This window comes from Nelumbo lutea, chromosome 5, assembly GCF_056320005.1.
Source record: "Nelumbo lutea isolate HS-2025 chromosome 5, American lotus-T2T, whole genome shotgun sequence".
NCBI classification, from domain to species: domain Eukaryota; kingdom Viridiplantae; phylum Streptophyta; class Magnoliopsida; order Proteales; family Nelumbonaceae; genus Nelumbo; species Nelumbo lutea.
The window spans coordinates 19373666-19395474 of NC_142688.1; the positions used below are offsets into that span (position 1 = coordinate 19373666).

General features: G+C 36.9%; 1 pseudogene across 1 annotated transcript; it reads left to right on the plus strand.

Moving 5' to 3' along the window:
* The first annotated feature begins 1035 nt into the window (after nucleotides 1-1035).
* Nucleotides 1036-17248, plus strand: LOC148850777 (receptor like protein kinase S.2-like; annotated as a pseudogene). The gene is made up of 5 exons (XR_016099403.1): nucleotides 1036-1597; nucleotides 5671-8107; nucleotides 8267-8356; nucleotides 15647-15860; nucleotides 16028-17248. The product of XR_016099403.1 is annotated as a receptor like protein kinase S.2-like (transcript).
* Nucleotides 17249-21809: the final 4561 nt, after the last annotated feature.

Below are 21809 nucleotides of genomic sequence, written 5' to 3' on the forward strand. Positions count from 1 at the left end.
AATTAACATTGAAGCGGAGTTACTTGTGATGATTGTTGACATGAAATTCTGCATTACTACAAATGTTGGAGTGGGCTTATATGGTCCACATCAGGGGTGGAGCCAGGGGGACCCAGGGGCATGGTTTTCAAAACTGAACTGGACCAGACAATCAGATTGGAAAAATTGGGAACCGGTCAGGTCAGGTGATCGGTTCTGTTTTCCCCCAAAATCGTTCGAACGTTTTTGACTGTTTTTTATATTTTAATTTTTTTTTAATTTTTTTGTTAGAATGGGTTGAATATTCAGTTCGAATGGTCAAATCGTTCAACCCGATAACCAAACCCCTGGCCAGTTCAATCTCTGAGCCGGTTTTAAAAACCATGCCCATGGCTATCAATAGTTCTGAAAATTCTCACTGTAATACAACTTTCCATGTAAATTTTTCCCTTCCCCCACTCCATCTCAATGATTGTCCCCCTATGGGCCCATCCAGGGCTATCAATGAAAATTCTTTACAAAATGTGGTCCGACTATGTCAGACTTGACGAAAAAGGCTGGCTTATTAGCCTAATTTAAGCCAACAGTGACAGACAAAGTAGGGTTTAACACATTACAAATTACTCAAGAAACCGGTAGGGGTGCTCATAAAAAGAAAAAAACCAAATGGAACCAAGAAAATTAAACACAAAAAAATTAGTAAACCAAATTGATCGGTTTAGTTTTGCTTTGGTATTTCTAAAAAAATAAAGAATTGGTTCAGTTTTCAGTTTATTTAGAAAAATCGGTGGTGATTCAAACCAACTGGTATATATATTTATATTATATATTTTTACTATATATTATATATTACCTATATATCATATATAAATATACACATATATTATATTTATAATTATCTATTTATAACATATAATATATTATAAATATATATAAAAAAACCAAAAAACTGAACTGATCAAAAACCCAAAACCAGTCAAGTTGCGTTCTATGCACCTGTGGGTGCACGTCGACCAGGCCGACGTTAACGCGTGTTTGAGCGTTAACGTGGTCTGGTCCGGTTCACGTGAAAATGAACTGGTTCACGTGAATACGAACCGGTCAAGTACCCAAGCAAAAACCCCATTTTGGTTTTCTTCGAATTCCTTCTTCCTTCCAACTTCCATTTCTTTCCACCGAACCCTACCCATACAACAACCCTTGTCCATCGGCGGCAACAGAGCTCCGATGGTGAATCAACGGCAACAAAGCTCCGGCGGCAATGCATCCTTCTTCTCTTCTTCTTCAACAAAAGGGGTGGGGTGTTAAACCTCAGTGTTCGAAGTTCTTCCCTAATTTCCCCTGGAGAGCTCCTTCCATCGAATACTACTCATACATTGAATCCTTCCAAGATCGGCATGACAAAAAAAGCTCCAACGATTCATTGGCGGCAACAAAGAGAACCCTTCTTCTTCTCTTCTTCTTCTCCTCTTCATTCTTCCTCTTCTGTTTCCCTTGAGAGCTTCGGCGGTGACAGAAAGGGCACAACATCCACCTGGAAGGAGGACCGGCGAGCACAACATCCTTGGAAGGAGGACCGACGACCACAGGGAACAGGTTCGATCTGAAGGATGAATAGGTATGACCGGCGACCACAGCTACTTCTAGATTCCTTTATATGACTTGATAATAACAAAGTTAGGTATCATCTAAACCAGTATCAACGTATCATCTTAAATCACTTAGATTTATTAATGAGGAATCTTACACTTCCAAGAACAACTAATATCATTTTAGTTGCTTTGTTTTTTTTAATAAATTTTAGTTAATTTTTCTCCAAAAATTCGACCCATTAATAAATCATACGGGGCTGTTTGCTGTATTTACCTTTGCTTAATGCTGACTATATGCATTGAACAAGCAAATTTTAATCCTTTGTTGCTCAATTTGTGAGAATTTATTGGTGTTTTTCCAATCAACCCGATCTGGTCGGTTTACCTAGAAATGAAACTAAAACCGACTCAGTATTAAATAAAACCAACTTAGTCTGTTTGAATCGGTTTGGGTCGATTTTGTAAATGATTCTCTCGGTGTGAATGGCAAAGGGTTCAAGTTCAACAAAGCAAAGGCTGGATGCCTGAAAATAAAAAATGATTTGATGGATTAAAACTAATATTTTATATATCAGAAATTTTATATATAATATGTATATTTCTGAAATAAAGCTGAAATATATATATTTCCACAAATATATATCTAAAATATATATTAAAGCTGAAATATACCAGATATATATATATATAATATTTGAAATATATTATATATATAATATATATCTAAGCCAGTTCGGGCCAGTTCAGTTTCGATTTTCATATATGAAAACCGAAATCAAACCGAATTATCGGTTTATGTTTTTTTTAACCCAAAACCGATCGATATTGAAGAAAAAACGACCAACTCAGGTTGGATCGGACCGATTTAGTTGCTTTGATCGGTTTGGGTCTTATTATGAACAGCCCTATTTGTATGGGTAGGGTTCAGTGCAGAAAAAAGGACGAAAAAACCGAAAGAGTTGAAGAAACTGAGAAAAAAAAGGGGTTTTTTGATTGAATATTCAACCGGTTCGTATTCACGCGAACCAATTCGTTTTCCCGCGAACTGGACCAGACCACGTTTACTCGCGTTTGAACATAACATTAACTTGATCGACGTGTCGACATGCAATTCGCGGGTGCACAGAACGCGCTCTCCAATTAATTAACCAATGATACTTGTTCGATTTTACTTCAGAGAATTGTAAAAATTGATAGGCCCAAAGTGGAATCCATGTGCGGTGTCAGATGTGATTGGTAGGGACTAGGGTGTCGCAATGTCTTATTGGCAGGTGATCCGAACTCGTTGACCGTACTGTAAGCATCCCCTAACGAAACGGTTATCGATCGTTGAATCATTACCGTCCACCTCCGATGATATCATGTCACGCACGCTCACACAGTGTGAAGAGTCACTACATGTCAAATTTGGCTATGGCGTGTTATTTGGAAATGCACCGCAACTTCAATCATAGAATATTACTGGCCATATTCCACACAACCATTCAAAACTTCTACCAAAACGGCTGATGGGCCTACCAATAAAGCACCTTCTTAGACTCAACTAAACCTCAACCCTATTTCAACCCATCCTGAGTTCCTAACCCGCATTATACATGCCACGCTTCACTGTAGGGTCCATTTCGCCCATTAAACCAGAATTGAACCGCCTTCGTGTCCCCAGCTGTCTTCTCCAATCTCATCCTATCACATCGTTTTTGAACCGTCGTTGATCCAGACGGTCAACCTGTTTGGTTCGGAAATCCTTCAATCAACCCGTTTGGTTCGGAAATCCTATCACATCGTTTTTTATCTTTTATTTTAATTAATTTATTATTATTATTATTTTTTAAATTGCAACGAATTTTAAACCAATTCTAAATCGATGCAAGCCAAATGATTAAACTGTTAACCGAAAACGAATAATCAAAACAGTTCCAATTCTGGATCGATTTTTAAAACATTAAACCATCATATCAGCGGGTAGAAAACACAAATGGAAAAAGAATTGGCAATTGATGTTTGACCCATATAAAATTCTGTAGTAACCGATGACTCCTCCAATCGGATTTCTAATTAACTCTGGTCTTTGCCTTGTAATTTTGTTTTGGTTTTCTTGCTGTTACTTTCTGTTAGAATTGTCAACGAAATTTCTGGGTTTAGCCCTCAATCCCCCCCCACACACACCAAAAAAAAAAAGCCCAGAAAAAGCAATTTGGTAGCTGCAATCTGAACACCGAGTGCTGTCTTAAGTATTAGATCGCAAATATTGATCATTTCAACTGACTGGTTTTATATAAATTATAATCATCCGTTCGCAGAACGATATGGGAACATGATTTCACATATGGTGCCGTGTGCCGTGTGCCGTGTTCTTGGCGTTGAAATCTATAAGTGTATTAACACCATATATGGTACTTTATACAATTATAGTGTGTTAAGACTAGACAATATAAAAACCTTATAAAAGCCCAACTTGTAATCCACTCTCTTCCCTCTTTTCTTTTCTTTTCTTTTTTTATTTATTTGCCTTTAGGTGAGGGGTATTCATATACTTAGATAATAGATGTGGGGACCACGTTTGGCACGGTTAAAAAGGCAGGACATTAGGGATGTCAATTAACATCGTGTTTGGCATGGGCTTGTTTATCTTCACCCTAACCCATTTCACCCCACTACCTTCTTTATTTGTAGTTTTTTGAATCCTCCCTAACCGTATATGATTTGAATCTAGATCAACTCCAGAACACTTGCTCACAAGAACTCTGCCCACATCTACTCACAATATACTATTCCGTGAATTAGAAACATCTTCCCCTACATAATACTATGTAGGAGAATGAGATGTTTTTCATGTGTGTCTGCAATGTTATGAGGGTAGACATGGGAAAATTTTGTATGAACAAGAAATCCAGACTCGTCTAGATCTATTGACCACGACACATTGTTGGCCCATGTTCATTTAACTGCATATTTAACTATATATTGAGAATATCAGTGATGTAAAATACAATCGATGTTTTAGATGTGCAGCTGGATGAATATGACCAACAATGTGTTGCGATCAGCATATCCGAACTCTATATAGTTCGAATTTAATTTGATCCGCAGTAATGTAATTGTTTTTAATAATATTCTTTGAAAACCCTAGAACCATTGATGTAAGTTGAAAATTTTGGTTGATGGATTTTAAGGTGTCACTTCCTCTATAATTAAAGAAAAAAAATTATAACAAATTTGAAAAGAAATCCTAATTTTAAGATTAATAGGTTAGAAGTCATATTAAATTAGAACAATACCCTCTATAGACATCATGACCCCTTTTTGATATGTATGATAAACACTACTCAGGTGGAACCATCAAAACCCCCAACCTGACTTCAAAAAAAAAAAACCCCAACCTGACCGTATATCTGAATAAACCTGACCCTAACCCAAACCTCTAGGTTTGGGGGGGTCAGTTTTAACCTGACCATTGACATCCCCAAGGCAGGTGTTTTTTGTTTGGCCGTGCTTTAGATGATTAATTTAGCTATTTTCTCCTTTCACAAAAAAGAGAAGTACAATTTTCTGGCTTACTTTTAGCTTCTACTTTTTGAGTGTCAGCTATATAAACGAACAAGTTATTCGTTATATTTTTTATAGCCCAGAGTTTCTTCATAAATACCCTAAAAATCGTATCAACATTCACCAACAACGACTCTTGATCTCTCGTAAAACATCTTAATTAAAACACTTCAAAAATTACTAGTGTTCATGTTCAGAAACCTGTAAAAAGTAAAAACTAAAATCCCGAATCTCAGTCAATGCATAATTTCCTTCATACCTATTCACATATAACTAAAAGTATCCACAAAGCAAAAGCACTGTTTATGGCAAATCTGCGTGCTCTCCCAAACACCACCTACGAAATTGTCTTTTTTCTCCCATCCTCATTTTATTGACAAACATAAATCGAAGACAGATTTAATAAGAAATCTCTAGTTACTTTTTTTTTTTTTTTATGGGGTAAAAGTATAAAAACAAATGAGGTTTTTACTGCTGAATTCAGAATTGGTGGAGTGCAGTCTACTTATCCCAAGAATTAATTTAATTGCTCCTGCTGTTTTCCATTGACCAGGCTCTCGGTTTCTTTCTCCTTCTAGCATCTGTCCAATGAATTGTGTTCATGTGGAAGTCAGGCACCAACTTCGCCATGTGATGTTGATAACCAAGAAAGAAAAGACTGAAATTTTGAGTCAACAATAAACAAATCGTGTTTGTTTAATTTGGAGAAAAAATATATAAAATATATATACAAAAAATTATCTCTAGTTCTCTACTCTGGAAAATGACAGGCTTGACAGAACTACCATCTGGGAAACGAATACCCACAATTTCAAGTTGTATAAATAAAGCTCTTCTGAGTTTCAACCATGACTCCCTACAGCTCAGCAAATTCCCATCTTGAATATCCAAACATCCATTTTCATCAATCTCCGATCCTAGTTGTTTCCATTCTAATTCCATCACTGTTTGTCCCCTCTGCGCTATCAACACCCCTCCGCTTCAGTTTTGACTCAGACGCGCAGGAAATCACATACGAGGGAGGAGCTTCTGCATCTGATAAATTCATACAGCTCAACGGCCCCGATGGTAACCAGGATCGAGCTATATATTCGAAACCATCGCAGCTCTGGGAAAGAGAAACAAAAGAACTCGCAGACTTAACCACTAAATTCTCCTTTATCATTGACTCAAGCAATAACACCAATCACGGCGACGGACTAGCTTTCTTCCTCTCTCCCCGCGGGTCCACTATTCCTGCTGCTGATTGCAGAGTTGGCCTCCTTGCGCTAGTTAATTCCACTTTGCCAAGCAATTTCTCGAGAGACCAAATCGTTGCAGTGGAGTTCGATACTCATCAAGAATCCTGGGATCTGAGCGGCAACCATATAGGTATCAACGTTAACTCTACAGTAGTATGTGGGATGGGAGGACAGCTAATGCTTGGGTTAATTATGAGTCCACTTCAAAGAATTTGAGCGTCATCTTGACATATATTGACAGTTATTCTGTGTTCAAAGAGAACTCCAGCCTCTCTTACGTAATTGATCCGAGGGACTACCTACCGGAATGGGTCACCGTTGGTTTTTCTGCTTCCACGGGATTTCCAGTCGAGCAGCATAAAATTCTCAGCTTGGAATTCGATTCGAGCTTGGAAACCGAGACTCTGGATCGGGCAAATCTGGTTTCAAAATTAGTCACGGCTTTGAGTAACGAAGCAGGTAGCCAGAATCCTCAGAGGGGACACACGAAGAAGAGAAGATTGGTACGTAGCAGGATTGGTTGTTGCTGTAGGTATATATTCTGATGGGATGCATGGGCGTGGGTTGGTTTCTCTTGTGGATGAAGAGGGGGAAAGAGAGAGGGGAAGGAGATGAAGACATGGTACTTGACGATTCTGTGAACGATGAATTTGAGAAGGGAACAGGACCTAAGAGGTTCTCGTATGGTGAGTTGGCTCGGGCGACGAGCAAATTTTTGGAAGAACGGAAGCTGGGAGAGGGAGGATTTGGAGGGGTTTACAGAGGTTTCCTGAGAGATCTCAAACTGGATGTGGCCGTCAAGAGAGTATCCAAAAATTCCAAACAAGGGATAAAGGAGTACATGGCCGAGGTGAAGATCATCAGTCGGTTGAGACACAAAAACCTGGTTCAGCTTGTGGGCTGGTGCCATCAACGAAACGAACTGATTCTTGTGTACGAGTACATGCCCAACGGAAGCCTGGATTCATATCTCTTCAAGCAGAAAGGTTTGTTGAGTTGGGATTCAAGGTACAAGATAGCTCTTGGCTTGGCCTCTGCACTGTTCTATCTGCACGAAGGGTGGGAACAGTGCGTCCTGCACAGGGATATCAAATCCAGTAACGTGATGCTGGATTCGAGCTTCAACGCAAAACTTGGGGACTTTGGGCTGGCGAAGCTTGTCGACCATGAGCAACTGTCACAGACAACCGTGCCGGCCGGCACCATGGGTTATATGGCTCCTGAATATTGTACATCAGGGAAGGCTAGCAAGGAGTCAGATGTCTACAGCTTCGGAATTGTTGCTTTGGAAATCGCTTGTGGAAGGAGGTCTGTCGAGATCAAATTCGAAGAAGGTAAGATGATGTTGGTAGAGTGGGTATGGGAGCTCTACGGAAGAGGGAAGGTCCTTGAAGCAATTGATCCGAGACTGAGAGATATGAGTTATGATGAGAAACAGGTAGAGTGTCTGATGATTGTTGGGCTCTGGTGTGCTCACCCAGATCACCACAGTCGACCTTCCATGAGACAAGTAATGCATGTTCTCAGCTTCGAAGCTTCATTGCCGACTCTCCCTTCCAATATGCCTGTGCCCACGTATTACTCTCCTGCGAGCGCGTGCTTCTTGTCGAATATCACATCATCCTTTGATGTTAGTAATACTGAAAAAGTTCGAACCAAAAGTTCATTCAATAGCTGCACCACCGATGACTCATCCAGATTGACCACCGCTTCTGCTGCTTCTTCAGATGCTTTCCTCTTGAATCCACGGTAATTTGAAACTCACTGTTTATGTTCAGCTTTTCCTCCCATATATTTATTAGTTTGTTCTATCCATGGATTAATTTACTCTCTCTCTTATAGTTTGATCGATATACCATTTAAATTATACATCACTGAATATTATAAGAATTATTTGTTGTCAAACAGGCGGCACGGCCATGGAGGAAAGGAGCAGAGTGTGAATGGTGGAGATGTTCATGGGGAACAGATGGATCAAACGATGCCCAACACGCCATGGTCAGACTATATAATTTGATCTTGTTGGTTTACGACCATAAGCTTGGTCATATATATTTTCTTTTTTTATTTTTTGTAACCAAAACTCTGGTCATGTATTGTATGAGAGAGATGCGAGCTTGAGCTTGTTGTGAATTTTTAGGTTGTAATGTTCTCACTTCTAAGTACCGGTTTGTGTTTCTTTTTGTTTTTTTCTTTTTTAGAGGGAGAGAGAGAGGAAACAGAACGGGGCGGGAGTTCTATTAATTAAAGGGAGATGCGTTTTATAATCTTTATAAGATACTTCAGATCTTTTGCAATCTTGTACATATATAATTGCAGACTTCTAAGTTGAGACTGTTGGTGTTGCGCCCACTGCGTCCAGCACGGGCGCCATTCAAGCAATATTCCTGCCGCAGTTCCCCGCTGAAGCCGCACTGTTACGACCGACCTGTAATAAATTTCTAATTGAATAATGGTTTCTTCACTTCAGTCATGGCGCTTTCAAACGCCTAATTGGTGTGTCGTCCGGCCGGGCTTCAAATGTGAACACTTGGGTGTTGCATGAATTCCAATCCCGCTAATTTTAGCAGATGGTAACTGGGACAAGGTCAGCTTAATCAAAATAATATTAACGATTAACAAACAAGTTTAGATACGAACCCGTTCAGACACTAAACAACTGCACACCATTACGGTGCATTTGGCATTAAGGACTAATCTCCCTTTTTGGGTTAAAAACCCATTCGTCATAGGGTATTTTAACTGCAAATCGAATAAACTAATATCCAAATTCGACCAATTAATTATTTAGGTAATTAATAAACATTTTATTTATATAAAGTATATAAACTATATAAATTAATTATAGAATTTAATTATTATATATATTGTATATAAAATATTTAAATATTTCATATATTATATATAAGAATTAAATAATCGGTCGAATTTGGATATTTATTGAATTGGATCAGGTCATATCCGAATTCGAATCCGATTAGCTATTCAATATGAATAAGACATCCGAATTCTACTGATTAGATATTCGAATTATCCGAATTTGATTGGATTGTATTGAATCTCAAATTCAAAATTAAATTTTCGAATACCGTTGACACCCCTACTAATGTTGAGACACCACTCATATCGGCTATTATACTTATCTTTTTTTTTTAAGGGCTACACAATGGGGGCTATTATACTTATCTTACAAGTCTTGGAACCCACAATCAAAAAGATCAAATTCAAATGGAACCAAGGAATATCTGAATTTGAATTCAATTAGAAATTTTGATATTGGAATTATATTCAAGATATTGAAATTTGACATTCAAATTGGAATTCAATTAATTAAATGGTAAAATATTCAATTTGATTTAAATTTGATCTGCTAATCTTTTAGATAATTAATATTTATGTAATATAAATGTTTTGTTTATATAAAATATAAAAATCTATAAATTATTTATATTATTTAAATATTATATATGAATTATATAATCAAGTTTAGATATTTATTAGATTGAATTAGGTCATATCCAAATTTGATTCAAGCATATAGAATCCCAAATTTTTTGGATACACGGACATCCCTAAAAAAGGATTCTGCATGTAGGAGCATGGAAAATTAAATAAACAACAAATAAATTGAAAATAAACTTATAGGGTCCATATTTCAATTATAAATAAACGACAGATAAATAAATTTTAAATAAACATATAGGATCCATATTTCCATTATAAGTCAGATGTACAGAACCTGCATACACATTTCAGGATATCCATCGTTTGACTGGAGTTCCATGCACTACAAGAAAGGGGCGAGGAATTTCTTCTTGGGAGGTCGACAAAGAGTAGTGTTGGGAAGTGTGAAAAGAACTTGTCATTGGGAAATTTATCATGTAGTAGATTACTTAATCTATGCAAACAATCATTATTTTCATTAGTTTTCATAAAAAAATGTAATAATAAATTTCAAAGATTGATTCAATCAAATATCAACAAAAAGCTTAAATCCAAAATTTCATTATTAAAAATTAAAAACATTTGAAAGAACAATGTTAAAGCTAATGAAGTCAAATCACCAAAAAAGAATACAAGACATTAATAAAAAATAATATAAAATTTTTGGAGTAGGTATAGAACAGTGTTTTAAAAGGCGTGGAAGGCGTTTCATGAGTTGTGCTAGAGGTGTATGCCTCATGCACATCTTATATAAAAAGACAGAATAAAAAAGAAAAAAAATATATATATAAAAGGAAACGAAAGGAAATAAAAAGAATGAGAAGAAAAGAAAATGAAAAGGAAGAGAAGAAAAGATAATGGGAAATAAAGTGATTTGCCCCTGTTCCTTCAGCGGGGGGCTTTCAATTAATGTTATGTATTTTTATTCTTCTTAACAAAAGATTTTATTAAAAATCTTTCCTTTTCCTTGTGTTTGGGAGGCTTACGCCTTATGCCTCTAGGTAAGGGAACTTCTCGCATCACACCTCCACATTTTAAAATGTTGGAATGTACTGAACCAGTAAAATTTAAGGCGACAAAGGGGCTCTTGTTTTCCTTATCATAGGCAAATTAAATTTTATCAGCTCCAAGTTAAAAGCCATTTCGATTGCCAAATGACTCCTCCCCATTTTTCTTCTTGTTTTATGGGCAGAAATTTGGACCAAAAATATCACCAAGGATATTAGGACTGAAAATGTGGTCAATCTCTACATACCGTTGTCCTCAAGAACCAAATTGGATTGAAACCATTAAAGGGTCTTCTAGACTTTAGAATCATGGGGCTCTTCTGTCCTGTATTGGCGAATTAATTACCTAGGGCGCTGGGAGATTTTCAACAGTTTTGATTGGATATTTGGACTTGGGTTGTTATCTGCCTTATGAAATGTCCCTACAAACTATTATTGGAAGCACTGATTACTGCAAATAACTGTTGAATGATCAAATTTGATATCATCCAAAAATCTGCTCCATCTTCAGTTCTAGTTCGTTCATTGTGAGATTCATAAAGTATGGAAATCAGGAGACTAGGTTTGGACCCACCCAGTACAGATTTTGACGATGAAGACAACCATGATGAAAATATATAGAGGTTTCCTCGTTGAGTCTCCTTTTCTTTTTGACTGGACTTATTAACTCGTTAATCTCATATATCTCCCCTCATCATTTTCCGTTTGGACAAACACCGAGAAAATACAGTAGTCAAAAAGGGTGAACTCGGACGTCTGAAACACCTTCTATACCGTGGGCATGCAACTTTGTGTGGGACAATCCGCCATTGCCAGCTAGCTAAAGAAGCGCGTCTAAAGAATAGACATTTATGGGACCTGGTTCACTCATCAATGTTCATTCCCACCTTCGACTATAACTTAGATAATGGATTGGAGATAAGGTCAAAGCCTCAAAATCATTTAAACGTAAATTCTACGGCCTACCTCTATAAGTTCTATTGATTGATGAAGTTGAACAACATCTTTGGCCTTTCGCGACCAATATTTATGAGGACCAGAGCGTGACACATTTTTGGAAACAGTGGTGAATGGTGATGGCGTCCTCCCTGGGAGATCATCCAACCAAGCCTGTGTTTGGACTAAAATGATTGAACTTCTAAATTCTAATCTTCGGGGTCAATACTTTATTAGAACTTATCTATACTGAAAAAAAAAAAAAGCATTTAGAAAAAGGAGTTAAAACTGCAAGATGGGGACATATAATGTTTAAGGAAAAGTACTTTTCTTTACACTTTTGCTTTTAAATACTAATAATTTTGAAATATTTTGGTGAGGGGGTTCATTTTATTTCAGGTGGGTTTTATAAAATTTTCTAGCATTCGATTGGATGATGGTTTTGGATTATTGGGAAAAAATCATTTTGAGTTAAGAAGACCTGAAAAATGAAAACGTTTTCAGATATTATTTTCCAAATGTGTCTAAGTGGACTCAATTTGACTTGATGTTCCTGTTAAAACGTTTGGGGTCTTGTCCTAGGATCCCCCCCCCTACCTTCTCTCAATGGGGTACATCGAGTGGTAGGTCCCACTTAGTCGGGTCCTGTCCTTTCATTAGGTCCATTTTAAAGGTTTGTGCCTTGGTGGAAGGTTCCACCAAGGTCCCACTTAGTTGGGTGATGTCACCCATGAACAATTGCCCAAAAAATCTTGAATAAAAATGTCCACTAATATTTTTTTTCTATGTTTACTTGTCCAAACAATTTCCTAGTAATTTTAAATTGATCCTCAACAAAAAAAATTAAGAAAATAATTATTAAAACAAAAAAAAATAATATCTAATAAGCAAATGAACCCAAAGGGTAGAATATGACATATAACTATCTGAGATGCAAATCGTTAGTTGTAATTCCATTTGGTTCTGATTTCTAATTAATCAAACAAGTCGCCAATTTTTTATTTTGTTGGAATTTAGGATGATCAAACAAGATGTCAGTTTCTGATTAGTTTCTGCTCTAGTCATATCATACATCATATATATATAAGAAGATATTCACATTGGTTGAATATCCTGATTTTCATTTCGACAGTGCACCCTATGCTCAATGTTCAAAACATTATCAATGGCCCAATTGAAAGGGAAACGCCAACAGGAAAAAAAAGAGAAAAAAAAGTAGAAAAAGAGAAAAAAAAATGTTCATTCACAGTGATCACTTTTGGTTTAAAGCCATGAATTATGGCCTTAGTGTTGTACTGTTGTGGTCCACCACGGCGTCATCTCATGTAATTTAAGGTGGAGCCATAACAATGCATCAGGCATTCATTTTGGCCGTATTTGGAATTAATGCCTTTTTTATAGGTGTTTTTTTAGAAAACGGTGCTGTATTAGCATATTTTTTTCATTGGGCCCGTGCCATGCCACGGGTCGGGCTGGTCCGTGGGCCATGTCTTGGCCCAGGTCGCCAAAGCTATGAAAAGTTTATTTAATAAAATGAAAACAATTGCTTATTTTATTAATATATTATATTATATATTATAATATATATAATATTATATATTATTTATAAATATATATTATATAAATATATATGAGCTATGATGGACTGTGGCGCGAGCCGAACTGGGTCGTGCCGTGTGCTGGGCAGGGCTGACACATGGGCCACAGGCAACACGACACATGCTATCCCATACCGACCCATGGACATGAAACCCCCGACCCAACATGACCCACACAAATGTACCGTGCCTGACATGACTCAATTTACACCTCTAGCTAAGACTATAACTTGGTTAGAACCCGCTAGCAGGATTCATTGGGCCACGGCTGAGTCAATAAAAAGGAAAAGAATTCCTTTAGGCTATATTTGATTTGAAGAAAAAAGTAGGAAAAGGAAGGGAAAAGCAGGAAAACCTATACAAAGTTAAGTTTATAAAGGTTTCTCTACCTTTTCCTACTTTTTTGATTTGAAGAAAAAGGTAGGGAAAGAAAAGGAAAAGCAGGGAAACCTATACAAAATTAGATTTGTAAAGTTTCTCTACCTATTCCTTCCTTTCCCTACTTTTTACTTCAAACCAAACACAACTTTAAACGATGAATTCCTAATCAAGTATTAACACATGAACTTAGACACGATCAGACACTAAAACACGCTTGACAATGGCCAGAGTGTTAGTACGTATACGTTTTATGTAATATGTAGTATGCAATATGTAATAGTTAGATTTATACTTTATATATATATATATATATATATATATTTGTGTACATTTGATTCACAGTTAATGAGAATGATCTATTCCCTTCACTTATTTGGTTCAGAATGAATCGGAATCAGAATCAGTATTGTTTGAAATAAAATCTCATTCCCAGGAGAAGGGAATGACGGAATGCTATTGCACCATTGGATTCCGTCCAACCAAATAATTGGAATCGGATTCGAACCCTATTCCCACAAATCAAACGGAAATCAATTTGTTCTGGAGCTTTTTACTTCAAACCAAACACAATTTTAAACAATCAATTCCTAATCAAGTATTAACACATGAACTTAGACACGATCAGACACTAAAACACGCTTGACAATGGTCAGAGTGTTGGTACGTATACGTTTTATGTAATATGTAATAGTTAGATTTATACTTTATATATATATATATATATATATATATATATTGTGTACATTTGATTCACAGTTAATGAGAATGATCTATTCCCTTCACTTATTTGGTTCAGAATGAATCGGAATCAGAATCAGTATTGTTTGAAATAAAATCTCATTCCCAGGAGAAGGGAATGACGGAATGCTATTGCACCATTGGATTCCGTCCAACCAAATAATTGGAATCGGATTCGAACCCTATTCCCACAAATCAAACGGAAATCAATTTGTTCTGGAGCTTTTTACTTCAAACCAAACACAATTTTAAACAATCAATTCCTAATCAAGTATTAACACATGAACTTAGACACGATCAGACACTAAAACACGCTTGACAATGGTCAGAGTGTTGGTACGTATACGTTTTATGTAATATGTAATAGTTAGATTTATACTTTATATATATATATATATATATATATATGTCCATTTGATTCACAGTTAATGAGAATCCTTCCAAATGGAATGATCTATTCCCTTCACTTATTTGGTTCAGAATGGAATCGGAATCAGAATCAGTATTGTTTGAAATAAAATCTCATTCCCAGGGAGAAGGGAATGAGGGAATGCTATTGCACCATTTGATTCCGTCCAACCAAATAATTAGAATCGGATTCGAACCCTATTCTCACAAATCAAACGGAAATCAATTTGTTCTGGAGCTTTTTACTTCAAACCAAACACAACTTTAAACAATCAATTCCTAATCAAGTATTAACACAAGAACTTAGACACGATCAGACACTAAAACACGCTTGACAATGGTCAGAGTGTTAGTACGTATACGTTTTATGTAATATGTAATAGTTAGATATGATCTTATTCCCTCCACTTATTTGGTTCAGAATGGAAATCAATTTGTCCTGGAGTTTTTTTTTTTTTCTTGTATAACCAAAAGAATTTCAAAATTCCAACGGTCCAAGTCCAAACTCTCAGCCTGTGACCGTGTCATAAACTTCTCGAGCGACCCATCTAACCGGGTCGTTTGCCGAGTCACACCTGCCACCATAAGATAGAAAAGAAAAATCAAAGCAAAACGTCAGATTCAGGTGTTTTACGCGGACGAACAGGAAAAGGAATTAATGGAGGATTACGAAAAGTAATGAATGACCAAGACAAACAGCTCAAGATAAGCCTTTTCATGTTCTTCATCTAACCATTGATATATATTAGCCTGCTGCATGAACTCTTTCTGATCAGTTGCCTCAAGACATGGCCAATCATGTCAGATTCAATCCTCTGGTCTTCATTTGCCTCTTCTTCTTCGCCTTCCATTCTATTCACCTGTACAAATTTCTCCTTCTCATCCTTCTCCCCAAATGATCACAACATCACTCTCAATGGAACCGCTGTTGTAGCCAATGTCTTTAACCACAACTCCATCCGTCTCAACGATAATCAAATTGCCGGAAACGTATTTAACAGTTCTGGCCGAGCTCACTATTCCCAACCCATTCAATTATGGGATTCCATCACTAATTCCATCACAGATTTCACTACTTACTTTGAATTCTCTATCACGTTCCTTAGTGGAGATTCCAATTTGAGCTCAGGCGGCATAGCTTTCTTCTTAGCATCTGAAAACTCTTTGAATACTATTCCATCCAATTCTTTTGCAGGATGGCTCTGTCTATTCTAGGTGTTGGAATAGTTCTGGGTGTCTTATGGAGAAACAGAAGGATGAGAATGGAAGATTATCAACAAGAGAATGACATGGATTTAGATGACTCTATGGATGAAGAATTTGAGAAAGGAACTGGGCCAAAGAGATTTTCCTATAAGGAACTAGTCTCTGCAACTAATAACTTCTCCGGGGAAGGAAAACTTGGACAAGGGGGCTTTGGGGGTGTTTACAAGGGTTTCTCCAACGAGCTAAACATGGCAATTGTAGTAAAGAAAATATCGCGAGGGTCCAAACAAGGGAAGAAAGAGTACATGTCTGAGGTTAAGATAATAAGCCGCTTGAGACACCGAAACTTGGTTCAGCTCGTTGGTTGGAGCCATGAACGTGGGGAATTCCTTCTGGTTTACGAGTACATGCCCAATGGGAGTCTCGACTCGCATTTCTTTCTTTCACAAGAAAAGCACTCTGACGTGGGCACTGAGACACAAGATTGCTCTTGGTTTAGCGTCCGCATTGCTTTATCTGCACGAGGAATGGGAGCAATGCGTTGTTCATAGAGACATTAAATCGAGCAATGTGATGCTGGATTCGAACTTCAACGCCAAGCTGGGTGATTTCGGACTGGCTAGGCTAGTAGACCATGAGCTCGGCTCGCAGACAACTGTGTTAGCTGGGACCATGGGCTACATGGCTCCAGAGTGTCTCATCACGGGCAAGGCTAGTAAAGAGTCAGACGTGTTCAGCTTTGGCGTGGTGGCGTTGGAGATAGCTTGTGGGAGAAAGCCGGTGGAACAGAAGGCTGAAGAAGCTAATAAGGTGAGGTTGGTGGAATGGGTATGGGAGTTCCATGGAAGAGGAAGGATTCTGGAAGCAGTCGACGAGGCATTATGCGGTGAGTTTGAGGAGATGGAAGCGGAGTGTTTGATGAATGTTGGGCTATGGTGCGTTCACCCCGATCACAGTCTAAGGCCCTCCATTAAGCAAGCAATTCATGTTCTGAACTTTGAAGCTCCATTGCTCTGCCCTGCAAGATGCCCGTGCCCACCTATTTGACCCCTTCACCAATGTTGTCCGACCAGTACTCGTTTACTTGGTCGAATCATCAGACCAGACAAACAGCAGCAGGGGCCTCAATGGCAACCAATTCTCTATCGATTGTGTAGAATGTGCTTTCTCCTCTGATATTCTGCCTTTTATATTATTCAAATTTGTTGGTGATGATGTATTGTTCAAACTTCAAAATGAAAAATCATTATTCTTCAAGGGATGAAGGGAATAGGGAATCCCTTTCGCAATATTGTACAAAGGGCTTCATTTAGCTACATGAAAGGGCTATGGGGCAGGTTTTGAATGAAAAAATGTTGTGGGTTAGTCTAAAATTGGGACCAATGTCATAAACCACAAAGCACCTAAAGTTGGGGCCTCATTTTTAGGTTAAGTTCCAAAGCGCAAAGCACAAAATCTAAAAGTGGGGCTTTGAGCTTTTGGGCTTTAAAAAGCACAAATCCTCAAATTTATTCAAACACAACTTAATTTATAAGTTTACAAGTTCGTAAAATATATTGAAGATAATATTAATATTTTAAGGAATTGACTGGACGACTAATTGAGGCCCTCATAACTTACCAGGTGACGTCATTATCATGGCCCATCGATGGATGAGTCGGAGCCCATCTAAGAAGCGGCCCACATTAAGGATGGGCATGATCAACTGTCCTTGGCTCATTGATCTCAATGATTCATCAACAATTTTCAGAGGTTTCAAAGAATATTTAAATAGACCTCTTTACCACCTTTCAGTATTTACTTTTCTTTTTTTATACAGGTTTGGGAAGAAAAAGGCTAGACAAGGGAGTATTTGCTATGAAAAGTAAAAACACATATTTTAGATAAAGGTCGCTTTTGGCTCTATTTTATTCTTTGAGATGGGTTCCATTGAATAGCGTTTCTGATCATCCTAATCTACGACAAATAGCAAGTTTCGATGATCCATATATCTATTATGGCTCCTGTATCCCAAAACCCAAGCTTGCTTTTTCATAATTTAAATGGTTTTATTTTTCTTATTTTGGTAAGTGTTGTATAATTTTTTTAATGTACAATAAACATTTGAATAAAAATTTCGAATAAATTCAGGCACAACCTAAGGTATAGCCGACGATCCCAAGGGTAGATCAAGTCAAACCCCAACTCAAGTTGCACCAGGTTCAGAATAACAAACTAGTTTTAACTTTTAAGCAGCAAGAGGCAGTTCAATAACAATTTTGGTCTTCGGGGTCATTTGTTTTCAATGTCCCCCCTTCTGTAATTAAAAAAAAAAAACGAAGCATATTCTTGAAATACGTTTTTTGTTTTCAAAAGCTAAATTTTGTTTGTAAAAAACAATTCATGTTTATCAAATCATCAAAATAATGCTTTTTAAAACCAAAACAAATTTTAGAGTACAATTTTTTTTTGTTGTTTTTGTATTTAGTGATACACACCATTAATAACCCACCCTTCCCCAAAGTCGGTGGTTGCGGGAACCAAATCTATACTGGAGTTCATGGTTTTCGAATCACCATTGACCTAGATAGTTGGACTGTTCGGCCCGGGAACCATCCAAGCAACCGGTTTTGTTTTATTCAAACCCAGTCTCTGACCAAAAACCGTTGAATCATTCAATGATCCATCGACCCGAGTGGTCAAATCGTCAACCCATTCAATGGTTTTTGGCCATTTTTTTTATTATTTTTTTTCAGAATGGGTCATCTATTCGAACCAAAAGGTCAAATCATTGACTCGAAAACCGGTGGCCGGTTCCACTTTTGGGTCATTTTTTAAAACCATACTGGAGTTAACCATCTAGCAAACCAGCAGTACAAATATTATATGATCCATGAAGCATGAGCGTGTTTTAAAACATGTTTTTCAAACCAGAAATACAAAAAAAAAAGAAAAAAAAACACATATACAACCAAAAATGTGTTCTTATGTTTTGATTAAGAACCATTTTGCATTCAAAACCAGGTGATTTTGGTTTATATTTTGAAACTTACAACAAGAAAAACAATTAACATTGGAGAACACCCCTAAATGTTATATTATTTATTAATTCTCTTCACAAATTTGGGTATCAAAGTAAATATTACATTTAATTTTGTTATTTCTAATGTTTTCATAACCTTCTTCTCTTAAGGTTGTAACATCATTTATGGGGTTTTTGCCTATACGTACATCAATATAAGAAGGGACCATTTGATAACGGCTGAAGTTGCTCAACTAAATGATTTATTGTTTTGTTTTATGTATATAAAATAATTAAAGAATGAAATATTCAAGGGTATAGTAAGTGACCTAATTTCAGCTTCAGGAGTAGGCAACCTCTTTAATAACATAGGTGATGCTTGGTATGGTTTATATACTTGATTTATCTTTGAAACCAAGAAAAATTGTTTATAAATATTTTTCTATTGTTGTTTGATAGGTAGGTGCCATTAAATATCATTATGTTACACATAAGCAGAACAGTAAATAAATACCTTAATGTTGGTGAAAATCATGGTTTTTAAAAACAAACTGGTGACCGAACCAATCAGGGGTCTAGTTACTGGTTTGAACGGCCGGCCCGTTCTGACAAAAAAATTAAAAAAATAAAAAAATAGAAAATGGTTAAAATGGTTCAAACAGTTCAAATGGTTCAAATGGTTCGAATGGATAACTGGCCGATTCAGCGGTTTGCTGACCAAAATCAATGGTTTTATGGGAAAAAACGGTTTTGAAGGAAAATAGAATCAGTTAGGTGACCAGTTCCCAATTGAAAACAGTGGTGAAAACATTAAAATGAAGCTTCCCCTAACGTTCGACTTATACATAAATCGAGAAAAATATTTATTTAATAAATAGACTTATCAAATAACATTTTGGGACAAATGCCCACATGATGATGAACTGCCATTGTTTTACAAATGAACCAATGTCATACCAAACACCATCATATTTATTAAAAGATGAAGCAAAAGTCATTCAGTTCAACTATTTCAGCAATTATCAAATATTTTAGTAGCAATTTGGTGATGCTGATCAAGCTATACGAGGCTTCATTCACGCCAGGGTTGACAGGCCTAACCTTTCAGGTCCAGGTCCATACCAGAGCCTAAATATACAAGCTCATAGGGATGGGCCTTCTCAAGAATATGCACCCCTGCGTGGAGAACTAGTAAGATGGAGACCGGCTCACTTGTCAGCCTAGTTATACAATTTACTTTTGCTACCATGTGGTTTTAGCCTGGGGTTAACCTTCTCTGTGTTGTTGTGGCTCCATCATGAGGTCACTTCATCGAAGGCCATGATTTTTCAGTTTTATCCCAATTCCAAAACCATGTCTAGCAGGTGAGTTTACATCTATACTCAATGGATCGTGCCCCACAAATACTCCCTATGTACATCTCAGTGTGTATTGTGAATATCTCTCATATTTGTCATTGGGAGATGTTTCCAATACACGATTAGAATGTATTATGGGGCACAGATGTGAATTCTTAACAGGAGTGAATTTGTTATATGAGATCGAATACATATATATATATATATATATATATATATATATATATATATATATATATATATATATGAATCCGCATCATTCAAATTTTCCCTTGTGGGCCTCATATATTTTATGAGTTCGGATCAGGTCTCAGTAGCCTTTGCAGCCATGAATTGGAACACTAACATCTCCCTTGTCTTCCACTTGAAGATGTTCCCAATGTACAGCTGCAGTGTCTATTGGGATCAATTGTTGGGACTAGATCCGGTCTCATTTTATCACTGGCGTTATCGTTGGTTCCACAACCAGACAAACACAAAACTTAGCAGTAGCACCCAGCCCAAAGATCAAAACAAGAATTAGGAAGGAGTCGTTAATTCTTGATTTAACATCATACCCTTTCTTATTAATTTTCCTTCCTAAGTCTCTATGTTCGTTCTCTGCTGATTAGGTGATTAACCCTCGTCTTCTTCCTCGCTACTACGGGCCAAATTGTGAGAGCTGAAGATTCATCCTTTAAAATGACTAACTGACAGCGGATTTGGGCTCTCCAGATTTGTTAACAAGCATAATTTATAAGTTGTCCATATGGGGCCCATCTGGGAAAGCCAGAAGCCGCTGTGTTTCAGCCCTCCCAAATGGATAATCTACCCGTGTACCTTGCTACTCTGCTTTTTGGCTCCAACTAAAAGTGGTAAATCTCCCGCAATGGATATTTGGCATGAAAACAAAGGCAGCTTGTTTGATTCTCCCAATTTTATCAGCAAGTATAAATTTTTGCTGATCTAAACAATAAGGTCATTAAATTTTGCTTCGGTTCAGTTTGAAAAGAGTATAAATATAAATATATACAACACAAATACATATAACATAATACGAAATATAAAGTTTTGCACTCTAAATATTTGTATTTATGCTCTTTTCGAACTGAGCCTTCATGAGGTCATTAATGTTGTCATTGTTTCACAAAAAACTAAGAAAAAATAAAAATTTGAGGAAATTTTCTTAACTAATTTTACAAATTTTGTTAAAAAAGCATTGTCAGAACCTTGGAAAGGACTTGACTCCTACACATTGGAAGACATGTGCCCTACCATAGCTATTTTAAACACAGATTTTAGAGTTTAGGGTTAGGGTTTAAGAATTAAGGATTTAGAGTTTAGTTTTTAGGGTTTAAGATTTTAGGGTTAGGGTTGTTAATGCTATCCTAATTT